At 34.7% G+C, this 13,572-nt stretch overlaps 1 protein-coding gene and 1 pseudogene across 3 annotated transcripts in view; both read right to left on the reverse strand.

Moving 5' to 3' along the window:
* The window catches only part of Magi3 (membrane associated guanylate kinase, WW and PDZ domain containing 3), a 249,114-nt gene that overhangs the window by 191,490 nt on the left and 44,052 nt on the right, over positions 1-13,572 (reverse strand). The gene's annotated exons all lie outside the window — the stretch shown is intronic.
* On the reverse strand, positions 2,243-2,826 carry LOC143403380 (PEST proteolytic signal-containing nuclear protein-like; annotated as a pseudogene).

The raw sequence follows: 13,572 nt of genomic DNA on the forward strand, positions 1-13,572 counted from the left end.
CAAATTTAACACTGTAGGAATTTTCAAGGAAATAGCTATAGCATGTTTTTGTTGTCCATGACTATGCTCTTAAAGATGTGTTTAATTGTCACATTAAAAAATAATGTCCTTGGGGCTGGGGTAATGGCTCAGCGGTAGAGTGCTGGCCCCACATGTGTGAGGCCCTGGTTTCGATCCTCAGCATCACATAAAAATAAAGAAATAAGATAAAGGTTGTATCCATCTACAACTAAAAAATAAATATTAAAAAATAAATAAATAAATAATGTCCAGGGCTGGGGTTGTGGCTCAGTGGTAGAGTGCTTGCCTAGCATGTGTGAGGCACTGGGTTAAATTCTCAGCACCGCATATAAATAAATAAATAAATAAATAAATGTCCATCAACAACTAAAAAAAAAAAAAAGAGTCACCCTTAATTAAAAAAAAATAATAATGTACATATATAATACAAAACTACAAAGCAAACACCCTAGAATACACAAATCTTACAGTATATGTGGTGGGAAAATGTTTTGAAATACATTTTCTTTTCTTCTATTTTTAGTTCCTAAAAATGTGCTTTGTAGAAGACACTGGTCAGTATGTATATACTTAAATAAATCATATAATTGCATCAATAAGAAACACTGCAGTGAGTTCAATTTAAATCGGATTTAACAAGTTAGTGACTTAAATGCTTAGACAAAAAGTTACAGAAAGTGCATCTTCTCGCTTTCTGTCTTCATACGTTAATTTCTCTCTCTCTTTCTCTCTTTTGGTGTTTATACATTTCTTTCTCTCTTTTGGTGTTTATACATTTTAAAATATAAAAACAAGCCAAATGTGTGGGAGGCCAACCTTATGGGTGACTGAGTTACACTCCCCAGCTGGGTGCTGAGGCGCTCAGTCACAGAAATGGGTGTGTCTTGCTACAGCCCCATGGGTGAAGCTATGCTCACCTGTTCCTTTGTAATATAACCCCTTGCCCTGTTTAGGATAGAATCTTCCATGGAAGTGCCTTGTGTGTGTCCCCTCCTCTTACTGTGCCCTTGGGTGTGGCCTACCCAGGTGTCAGTCAACCTGCTGACAGTGGACATCATGAAGATAAACTCAGCCCCCTGAAACCTGACCCCTTGCCTCATTTGAATAGCTTCTCCTCTCTCTCTTTCTGCGGACCCTTAAGGTCAGAAGAGCCATCACAGCAACCCCAAAGAAAAAGGTATTTGTGTCTCTTGTGTGGTTATTTCGTGCAGCCCAGTTAGCCTAGTTTAACTAGAGTGACCCCTGAGCCTTTTAGTCGCTAGAACAGAAACCCGGCACAAATGCTTAAGTAGTATGTACATATAATTTTTGGTGGTGGTCTGTATTTTAAAAGAAACAGCTTATCTATGATTTGCCTTAAGTTTTGGTGGACATACTTACAGGAACTAGCTACAAATAAAAACCAAGAGAAGCACATTCAGAATATTGATTTACTTTGGTAGCAAATGTTGCTCTTTGAAAGATAATGAAGGCAGACAAGACCTTAAGGTGAGTGCGCTATTTCAAATACTAGATACTTCACATAATTTTTTTTAAATTTAAGAGCTAAGTGTCTATATCTACTGACAGCAGTGCCATTACCTAGTATATGATGACTTGAAACAAAACAAATGACCATAAGGAAAAAATAAAAGCTGTATTTTAATTTCATCCAAATTTATTTTAAGTCAACCATCCAGTAACATTTTCCTCTAAATACAATACTTCTTCTCTCTCTATAAGGCTGTTCTGGGGAGCCAGACAGTTTAGGTAATCAGGGAGTTAGGAAAGTACTGCTTGCAATTTAAAAAAAAAAAAAAAAAAATAGTAAATTATTGTTTCCCCATTAGTGTGCTAATAGTTGTGCCTAAAAAATATGCAATTCTTTAAAAAGGTGCCATTTCTGATTTGTTATCTGTAACCTTTGAAAAATAATCATATGAAATTACAAAATTAGCAAACGTCTTGAAATCTGTATATAAAACAAATTACCTCTAATTTCAAACTCTCATTATTAGTGTAACACTCAATCTTTAAAAGAAGAAGAAGAAGAAGAAGAAAGCGGTTCCAAACAGTCTTATACCATTCTTTAAAAAAAGAAACTGTTCCTTTTAACTTTATACCCACCCAACACCCCAATTTCAACCACAACATTTAATTGTCTTGGTCACAGACATTTCCAAGATGAGATTTTGTATTTCATTCTCACAGCTTCTGGTTATCAGAAAACCCATGTTTTCCTTTACTGAAGGAGTATGGTCCAGCTGATGTTGGTGTATCCCTTCCTATATCCTTCATCCTCGTCTTTGCTTCTGGAGGCATTTCCTCTGGTTCACTATCTTCATCTTCATTAAAAGCCACTGCTACTGAAAGGGTTTTTGGAATAAGAGTTGGACAGTTTCCTTGGGCTTACCTGACCCACGTTTGGTGGATGTGGCTGATGCTTTCCTAGTCATCTGACTACCAAAGCAAATCCAAACTTGAAGATCTTTGGAGGCTTTGCTGGGAGGTCTGCAGCTTCTTCTTCAGCTGATAGCTTCTCAGCACTAGGACTGGAACTTCCCCTCCATGGCTGGAAGAAACAATCTTCGTTTTCACAGGTTTTTCTGCTTCCTCTTCAGGTCCTCACTGCGGCTTCTCAGGCTTCTCCACTCCTGCCTTCCCCCCGCCATTTTCCCACCGTGGCCTCCCCTCATGTATTTACCTTTGAGACATTTATTTTATCAAATGGCTGTGGGTTACTATCTAGTGTTCTTTCATGTCACCTTGTGAACTCCCTGGAGCATTTCTTACAGAGCAGGTCGGGTGAAAATGAACTCCATCCATTTTTGTTTAACTGAGAACATCTTAATTTCTCCTTCACTATGAAGGGCAGTTCTGTTGGATACAGAACTCTTGGTTTTTTTCCTTTTAGCCTTTGAATATGTCAACCCACAATCTTCAGATGAGAAATCTACTGAAAATCTTATTAAGAACCCCCTTGCGTGTGACAAGTTGTTTCTATCTTGCTGCTTTCAAAACACTCTGGTCTTTCAAAGCATGCTTATAATGTGTCTTGGTCTGGGTCTTTCAAAATTTATACTACTTAGAATTTGTTGAGCTTTTTGGATGTTGATATTCATATCTTTTATCATAGTTTTTAGTCATCATTCCTTCAGATAGTTTCTCTTCCCCTCTATTTTCTTACAGGGACTCTTCGCAATATATATGTTGGTCTACTTACAGATCGCTTAAACGCTGTTCACTTGAATTATTTTAGATCTTGCTATTCAGTCTTTTCCAGAGACTGGTTGATTGTGTTGATCTATTTTTTTTCCTTTTAATGAACCATATTTTCCTGTATCTTTGCATACCTTATAATTCTTGTGTTTATAACTAGACATTTGAAACTAATAATGTTGTTAACCTGGAAATCAAGAATAGCCTTCCCTCAAGGTTTTCTGGGTTTTGTTTATTCAGTTATAGTTGGTTATCTGTGCCAATAATTCACCTCAAGTATACACTTTAAATCTCCTAATTTTTATTCTATCTCACAATAAATATCCAAAACCTAGAGTATGCACTTGCTTGATTCCATTAACTCCATTGTAGGAAGAGAAAATAGTTCTACAGGCACTCAGAACAATTACATAAAACATCTTAAATTTTTCTTAATTCATGTTAATAGAACTAGATAGCTATATGAATTATTACTATGCTAAACTAATAATGTTTGAATTATTTAACCTATTAAAATAATCTTATTACTATTACAACACAGTAATTCATTTTAATTCTACAAGAGTATTCTAAATTACTAAGACAAAACCTGCCACCTGCCTAGGTCTACCTCATTAGGTCAATAACCACTATTGAGCAGTTACCATATCCACAATATACTGAGAAATTTAAAAAATGTTAGCTCCCATACTCAAAGAATTTACAATATAATACAACATTGGGGTAAGCAGGTAATATAAACTGGAGACAGATTATAAATATAGAAAATCTTATATTTTGACATATAGGTAATGAGGTAAACCAATAAACAATCTGAGCCATCTACTGTGTCAGATAAAACTAGGCACAGGGAGACAAGCTGGAGGTTAACACAACAGTCAAGACAAGAATGATCAAGAATCAGGCTGGGGTTGTAGCTTAATGGTAGAACGCTTGCCTAGCATGTGCGAGGCACTGAGTTCAATTCTCAGTACCACATTACATAAATGAATAAAATAAAAGTCCATCAACATCTTTAAAAAAATGTAAAAAAGAATGATCAGGAATCTAGACTTAAGATAATGTCAGGGGAAGAATAAGTGAGTATAGACTCTCAAGTCATACTTAGAATCAACAGTACTTGATGACTGCATATAGAGGAAGCAGTATTACCTAGAACTTAAGATAGTCATGATAGTAATGGAAAAATGTTAATACAATCCCCATCCTTTCGAAAGCATATTTGAAATTACTGGGTTACAAATTTAAAGAATTTAATGCTAAGCCCTGCCCCTTCTGACAAAAGACAATGACAATAAGTGTCAATAAATAATTAGTGGCAACAGTATAATAAAGACTTTCAACAAATATTAAAGTTCCTTCTTCAAAATAAATTACAAAAATTTGTAAAAACTCCAATGCCTTCCATGGGTAGGGTTACCTCTTTAATTATGATATGACAAATTTGAATTATGAAAATTTGTTTTTAATAATAATTTTTAAATTATGATTTCTAATCAAGTAAACATTTTTTGAAATATTGAACTACACAAATCCAATTAACACTTATTTTCTAAATTTTGAAAAGTAAATATAATTATATAATAATCATTATAAGAAACTTCTTTTCTGTAATCTTCTGTAAGATCCAAAATCATAAAATTATTGTGTGAATTAGTAGAATATCTAGAAGACCCTATAGTAAATGCCAATAATGACTCTTGTTTTCATCTCAGTCGTTTTATTTCTTTTTTGCAGTACTGGGGATTAAACCCAGGACCTTGCACATTCTAGGCAAGTGCTGTATCACTGAGCTACATCCCTAGTGCTCCTTTTTCTTTCTATAATTTACACCTTTCACTGAAGGCAGCTCTTTCCTTCTATGCACTTCCTATATAAGGGCCATAGGTACTGCCAGAATGATATTTAACCAAAATAAAGTTTCTACCTGGTCCTCAACAACACTATATTCTATGCAAAAAAAAAAAAAAAAACAACTTCAATCAGAAGCAAAGCTATGTAGGCAAAAACAAGGCCAGCTAATGAACCAAAAATTTTGTAGATACCATAAGCAGAATGATAAATAAATTATGCAGGATGCCAAGGAACTCAGAATCTTGGGTTTTAGTTAAGAAATAAATTATATATAAAGAAATTTGAACACTCTAATGAAAAAAATCTTTCTTGATCGACAGTATTATAAGAACTTCTATTTCCATACAAGTTGTTAAATCAAAATGGAAGTATGTTTTCAATGTATTACAAATTATTAATAAAGGAATAATAAATACAAAAGCCTATCAAGTTTCCTGCAGCCTAATTTAATCATAATCACTCATTAATAAGTACTTAATCATAGTTTTCATTTTCAGGCAAACTATACTGGCCCTGATTTCTATCAAGTTTTTGTTTTTTAACCACATTTTTTATTGGTGCATTACAGTTGTACATACTGATGAGATTTGTTGTTATATATTTGTGCATGCACAAAATACACAATATAACAATATACTGCGGCCAATATCACTCCCTGGCACTTCTTCCCTCCTTCCCTCTGATAGAGGGAGATGATTTCATTATATTGCCAAGAAAATCACATGTTGTAGTGATTTCATTATATTGCCAAGAAAATCACATGTTGTAGTTTGCAACATTTCTAAATACCAAGGGAGAAAACCAAATACAAAGAGCTGATGTAGCATATAGAAACAATCTCTGGGTATAAATTTTTCAATTTTGGGTGCTATCAGGAAAAGTGGAAAGGAAGATTATTTTAAGTACTGAAAAGTGAACTTTTAGCCAAAGTAGGCCATCCCTAAATGCTTAACCTCATATTTCATCAAAGAGGGAAAACTTAGAGAAAGCCCTATCCCTTCTGATAAAAGACCATAACAATAGGGTCAGTGGTGTTATATTTTGTAGTGAGTCGGTCATTCATCTAAATCTGGCAAAGAAGTGTTTCAATAGAAATTTTTTAAATAATTAATAGATTTGACCTGAAGGAATTCAAAAGAATTCCTTAAACAAAAACTATTTCATGACCCACAAAAAAAGCTAATATAAAATTAGATTTATGTTACACCAACCAGAATTTATTTTGCTATCATAACATTTTTTACTAAATTGATGCTAATCTTTGAGAAGGAAGACTTTAATGGGTTAACCAATTTTTTAAAGTGACCTTGGTATGACTTACAATAAAATCAATGTTTCAATAATACAGATGGTAGACTAGACAGTGCCAATGTTTTAGGCTTAGAAAATGCTTTTAATTTTTTTTTTTAATTTCCCCATGCTGTGTTTATTGCTTTACATATGTCTCTGACTGCCAAAGAATTGTTAACTAATCGGCATGAGATTCATTTTGTTAGTACACAGCTGGGTACTTTAGTCATACAACATCTGCTTTGCAATGTATCTTCTTTCTTTTCTTCGTTTATTTCAAAACAATTTCTAAAAGTTGTCACAGTAAAGTTTATATGTTCCCTTTCAATATTTAGAAGCTGAACTTACAATCATCATTATGTTTATTATTACTGCATAGATTATCAGTGGCCTCTGAATGATTAAAAATCATTTAGTGAATCTAAAGATCTAGAAAATCTGGCATTAACATCAATCTATAGGGCTGGGGATGTGGCTCAAGTGGTAGTGTGCTCGCCTAGCATGCGTGCGGCCCAGGTTCGATCCTCAGCACCACATACAAACAAAGATATTGTGTCTGCCGAAAACTAAAAAATAAATATTAAAAATTCTAAAACAAAAAAAAAATCAATCTATAGAACAATATAGTTGAGCTAGAGAATAAAATAAAGAAGAGTCATGCAAGAATCAGATGCTATCTCTACATGTATATCTTTAAGTTATCTAAATGAAAACATAATGGAAAATATGGTAATGTTAAAAAGAAAAGAGAAGTATGGAAGTATACATAGAAAAGAACATACTTCTTGCCGGGCACGGTGGCACATGCCTGAAATCCCAGTGGTTCTGGAGGCTGAGGCAAGAAGATTAAAAGTTCAAAGCCTCCCTCAGCAACAGCAAGGTGTTAAGTAACTCAGTGATACCCTGTCTCTAAATAAAATACAAAATAGGGCTGGAGGCTCAGTGGTTGAAGGCACCTGAGTTCAATCCCGGTTACCAAAAAAAAAAAACAAAACAAAAACAAAAAAACATACTTCTTTCTGCAGCTAAGACTCAGATTGTGTGTGTGTGTGTGTGTGTGTTTTCTTAACTTTTTATTATAGAGGAACTAATTAATCGGGTAATGAATTATCTACGTCCTTGGCTTCTCCTGCCTTTTCTCTTTGGATCAGTATGTGTTAGTCCAGTATTCTACCAAGGTACAGAAAAGTGAAACCCTAATTATAGGTCAATTCAATTCACGATACATCTTTCTCCAAAGGCTTGTTTTCAAATTTGGTTGGAGTCATAAAGTATTTCCCAATGAGAAAAAATGTGTAAGGGTAATTAGATTTCAGGCCAGTCCTCAAAAGCCAAAATATAGTTGAACTAGAAGAGTAATAATAGTATACAATCCAAACATCCTTTATACCACTGCTTCTATGATGAAATGTATTTCAGAATCCAAATAAGCATTTGAATAACATTACCTCTCAATCACTGGCAAAGCAGCAAGAGCTCCACAGTTCAGTTTCCCTTTTCTCTCCCAATCGCCAAAAATCAAAAGGATAAGAAGGCAGAATATAGGCTGGGATGTGGCTCAAGCAGTAGCGCGCTTGCCTGGCATGAGTGTGGCCTGGGATCGATCCTCAGCACCACATACAAAGATGTTGTGTCCGCCGAAAACTAAAAAAAATAAATATTAAAAAATTCTCTCTCCGGGCTGGGGATGTGGCTCAGGCGGTGGCGCGCTCGCCTGGCATGCGTGCGGCCCGGGTTCGATCCTCAGCACCACGTACAGGCAAGGATGTTGTGTCCGCCGATGACTAAAGGATAAATATTTATATAAATTTTTATATTTTTTTATAAATATTTAGATAAATATTTATAAATATTTATAAATAGTAGGGGATAGGAAAGACAGCAGAATACAACAGTCACTAATATGGCATTATGTAAACATTGTGAATGTATAACTGATGTGATTCTGCAATTTGTATTTGGGGTAAAAATGGAAAAGCATAACTCACATGAATCAAATGTATGAAAGATGAAAAAAAAATAAAAATAAAAAAAATAATAATAAAAAAAAATTCTCTCTCTCCCTCCCCCGCCCCTCCCTCCCTCCCTCCCTCCCTCTCTCTCTCTCTCTCTCTCTCTCTCTCCCCCCCCCCCACCTCTCTCCCTTAAAAAAAAATTTGGAAAAAAAAAAGAAGAAGAAGGCAGAATATCTAGTTATTGTGGAAAGTTCTGATAACAGGAATCTGGGTAGTAGGAGGCAGTACCACAGATCCCATTGCTTTCATTAGAGGAGATACCAAACAGGCAATAACAGGGGAGAAGTAGCCTTAAAAATGATATAATTTTTACATGCCTGTAATCCAAGAACTTGGAGACTGAGGCAGGAGGATCATAAGTTTGAGGTCTACAACTTAGTGAAAATCTGCCTCAAAGTAAAAAAAATAAAAAGGGTTGGGGATGTAGCTCAGCGTAAAATGTCCCTGGGTTCAATTCCCAGTACCAAAAAAAAAAAAAAAAAAAAAAATCAACTTTGAATGCAGAAGCTGTAGATCTTTAAACAAAACAAAGCAAACAAACAAACAATAGCAGCCAACAAGCTCAGAAAGACTCCAGCAGTGTTAGGAGGTGGTATTGTGCTATGTGGTTGCTGTCTACCTGATTTTTGTTGTCTGGGGAGAGAGGACAGTCAGAAGCAGCAGTGACTTTTTTTTTTCCCAGCATTCTTAAGCCAATAAGATAGGAAAATGTCTGAAAAGTCAATTTCACAAAATGTTAGCACTTAAACACCATAAGAACATAGTTGATTTACTCTTAGTTTTTACTTGATATGGATTAAAATAATACATAACACTTTCTTATTAACTGCTTCAGACTATAAAATCATAAGTATACTCTGTGACAGTTTTCAGCACTGTCATCACTTAGAATCATCCACCACCACCATTACTATGGGAGACATTTCTCTCCAGATGCCCTTCAATAGATAAATGGATTAAAAAAAATGTGGCATTTATACACAATGGTGTATTACTCTGCAATAAAAAATGACAAAATCATGGAATTGCAGGGAAATGGATGGCACTAGAGCAGATTATGCTAAGTGAAGCTATCCAATCCCTAAAAAACAAATGCCAAATGTATCTTTGATATAAGGAGAGCAACTAAGAACAGAATAGGGAGGAAAAGCAGGAGAAGATGATCACCATTAAACAGGGACGAGAGGGGGGGAGGGAAAGAGAGAGAGAAGGGAAATTGCATGGTAAAGGAAGGAGACCCTCATTGTTATACAAAAATTACATATAAGAGGAAGTGAGGGGAAAGGGGAAAAAAACAAGAGAGAGAAATGAATTACAGTAGATGGGTTAGAGAGAGTAGATGGGAGTGGAGTGGAGGGGAGGGGAGGGGAGGGGAGCGGGGATAGTAGAAGATAGGAAAGGCAGCAGAAAACAACATACACTAGCATGGCAGTATGTAAAAAAGTGGATGTGTAACCGATGTGAATCTGCAATATGTATACGGGGTAAAAATGGGAGTTCATAATCCGTTTGAATCAAATGTATGAAATATGATACGTCAAGAGCTTTGTAATGTTTTGAACAACTAATAAAAAAATAATATCTCTAACTTTATATGAGGAAGAAGGATGACTTTGTTTAATCTCAACCACCTGTTCTCTACTTTCCTGGTCCTTTTCTTGAAAGCTTGGATAATGGGAAGACTAGTTAGAAGAGCAGTCAAGCTATTACAGTAGTCTATGCAATTGAAAGGAGGACTTCACGAAAAGGTTGTTCTAATAAAAGATATAGATGTGGCTGACACTATCCTTTCCTTCCTAGTTTGGGACATAATACCTGCAATTCCACAAATATGACTATGAGAAAGAAGAAGAAAATAAATCTAAGTGGAGCCATAAAAAATTTTTGTTTATGCTAGTTAGCAGTTATTCTGTTGCTTGTAGATATATGTACTCTTCTGGCTTTCTTTCTTGCTTGCTTGCTTTTTTTTTTTTTTTTAATACATTTCTAGTTGTCAATGGGCCTTTATTTTATTTTTTATATGCGGTGGTGCTGAGAATCAAACCCAGTGCCTCACACGTGCTAGGGAAGTGCTCCACCACTGAGCCACAACCCCAGCCTGTATTCTTACCTGATAAAACTACCATCTATACAGCACATATTATGTGCCCAGCACTGCACAAAATCCTCTACATACATTATTTTATTTAATTCTCAGAGCAATCCTCTGAAACTCATAATGACATTAACCACATGTTTAAAAGGGAAAACGGACAATACAGATATTAAGACACTTGCCAACGGTTAGTTAAATAGCAAACTAGAATGCAAACCCACGTCTACATTAATATCAAAGTTCATGTTCTTTATATTATACTATAACTCATCATCATCAGTTTTTACATTTATATGAGGTTTTTTAATTTTGTTTTTATAGTGCTGGGAATTGGATCCAGGGCCTTGTAAGCATACTAGGTAAACACTCTACCACTGAGCCATACCCCAGCCCTACATCTATATAGTTAAGGAAGCAGTATGGCAAAGTGAAATAGTAAAAGAAGCCTGGGTTCTAGTCCCAGCTCTTACGTAGCAACCGAACAAATTATTTAACTTCAGTTTTCTGACTGTAAGAAGATAATAATATGTAATCATATATAATAATATGATAGCATGCTCTTGAGAAATTATTGTGGCAATTTAACAAATTCAATTGTGTCTAGAAGTAATAAGCACATTCCCTAGCACATAAAGGACATTCAAACTTCAGTTTTCTTTCCGCTTTCCATTCTCACATTCAAGTGATCTACGCAAAGCAGAAAAGAGAGAAAAGATTCCTTTAGGTTCTCAAAAAGCTCATCATCAAGTGAGGTGACAGTCAATATAGAAATCTTAAGAAGTACACACAGGATGCTACAGAGAAAACAAAGTGTCATGAACTACTCCAGGAAACAACCTCTTGAAGAGGCTTGAAAGACCTTGCCAGGTGATAAGAAAGGAAGGAGGCAACAGCAGAATTAATGCTCTAAGTAGAGGGAACAGAGGGAAGAGAAACTGAAATTAGGTATGGTTGGAGCTAACAATGGGAGTAACAAGAGAAGGGGCCAGAGATTTAGACAAGGAAGAGATTATAAAAACTCTTACTTAAAAAGAATGGTTGCCAGTGAGCGTTGCAGGGATATATTGGAAAAAAATTGTGAACAATCAATAGTATATATGGAGGAAATAAGACCAGCATCTTAGCTTCTGAAGTGTAACTATGGTGCTCTAACATATGAGCAGGAATAAGATTAATTCCATGTGCTTTTGGACTGAGGGAGTAACTAAATATATGATTTAAAACTGTAATGTATTATTCAATGCATACAAAGGTAGTTGGAGAAATATTTCTGCCAGTGGCAAACATAGTTAAATGAATAAGTGAATGGAAAATCATTAAGTAATCCTTATTTATGTACTACCTTTTTTCCTTTTCTATTATCTAGCAGAAAAAAGACCAAAAAACAAATTAATCACAAGCTAATGAGATAGGCAAGAAAGAAAAAGAAGGAGGGAAACAAGGGTCCAGAAAACTCAAGGTATTTAGTTACGAATGACTGAAATAGTAATCAGTTTAAAAGGTAACATGTGCTTGTTCTAATTCCAACTTTATTCTTATTAAATATTAATAGGTAAGATTGAGTTTAGTTCCATGTCTGTTTTGAGAGCAAGGGAAAAGAAAAAGATTGCAAAAGAGTATTAAAATTTAAACAATACTAGTATTAAACAGCAGTAGGTAAAAACTAGTCTAAGCATAGAAGTAGAAATGAGGAAGATTAAAAAAAATCTTTTTTAAGGTTATTACTTTTAATTACCTCTTTTTAAAACAGCCTTAAAATATCTGGTACAATATTAATTTTATTCTAACATGATATCTTCTTTATTATTTTGTGGTACTGGGGAGTGAACCCAGGGCCTTGTGCTTGCTAGAGAGGTGTCCTGCTACTAAGCTACATCCCCCTTTTTGACGTCTTCTTTATCAAAGTCATGTTCAAGCAACTCTATGAATAAACATACAATCTTCATAGAAGTTGAAAAGTTGTTGGGGGGGGGGGACTTATGCACTCCTTCCCGTGTATAATTTAGGCACACACACTGCTCACACACAAAAAGAACAGAAAATGAATAATACACAGAATCTAATTCATCTAGCCAAAATAAATACACAGAACAATACATAGTTAATGCCTTTCTAAGAGATAGTTTTGAGTCTAGGAACTCCTGTAGTACAAAATGAAAATGGGCCTATTTTTTCTTTTTTTCTTTTTTTTTTTTAATGTGGTGCCAGGATCGAATCCAGTGACTCACACATGCTCAGCAACCTCTCTACCACTGAACCACAAGCCCGGCCCAGAAATGGGCCTTTTAAGTGACTTTCTTTAGACTGCTTTTAGTAATAAATAAGATTCGCTTTTTTAAAAAAATGATTTTAACAACGCAAGCTGTGCAGCTACAACCATTTCCCAAAGTGCTTCAACAATATCAACAAAACATGATGTTTATGACATTTGTAAAGAAGCACCAAGTCAGGAAAAAAATATAGCAATAAGCATCCCCTGCCATTTAACTATTAGCTTTACTCAGCCTAAACAGTTAAATAATATACTTTCCATTTTAAACGGATGAAATATTATCCCCCAAATGGTCTCACTTTGGATGTTTAAATACTTTAAACCTTCTTGCTGATCTACAGATTCATCTGTTAGTCTTGTTTAAATAAAAAGACTAAAAGTCCTGTAGGCTTGTTAGCTAGTTCATCATTCTTACAAACCAACTGACCATTAGAAAAATCTATTTTTACCTCATTTTGATTTCATTTCTTAAACTGGTCTTCTATACATAAAAATATTTACAACATAGAAGGCAATCACATGATTTCACTTATATAAGATTAAATTTCCTTATTACACACTTAAACTGTAAAGAGGTTAATGAGAGAATGATTGTTACTCAACCCTTTCCTGCTATCACATTATAATTTTCCTAAATCTGCAATTAGAATAATTTACATTATTGTATAAGAAATCTAACAACTGGGGCTGGCATTGTAGCTCAGTGGTAGAGCACTTGCCTAACACTGAGTTCAATCTTTAGCATCACATTAAAAAAAAAAAAAAAAATCAAATAAATAAATGTGTTGTGTCCATCTACAACTAAAAAGTTTAAGAAAAAAATCATT

Source organism: Callospermophilus lateralis, chromosome 7 (assembly GCF_048772815.1).
Source record: "Callospermophilus lateralis isolate mCalLat2 chromosome 7, mCalLat2.hap1, whole genome shotgun sequence".
Taxonomy (NCBI): domain Eukaryota; kingdom Metazoa; phylum Chordata; class Mammalia; order Rodentia; family Sciuridae; genus Callospermophilus; species Callospermophilus lateralis.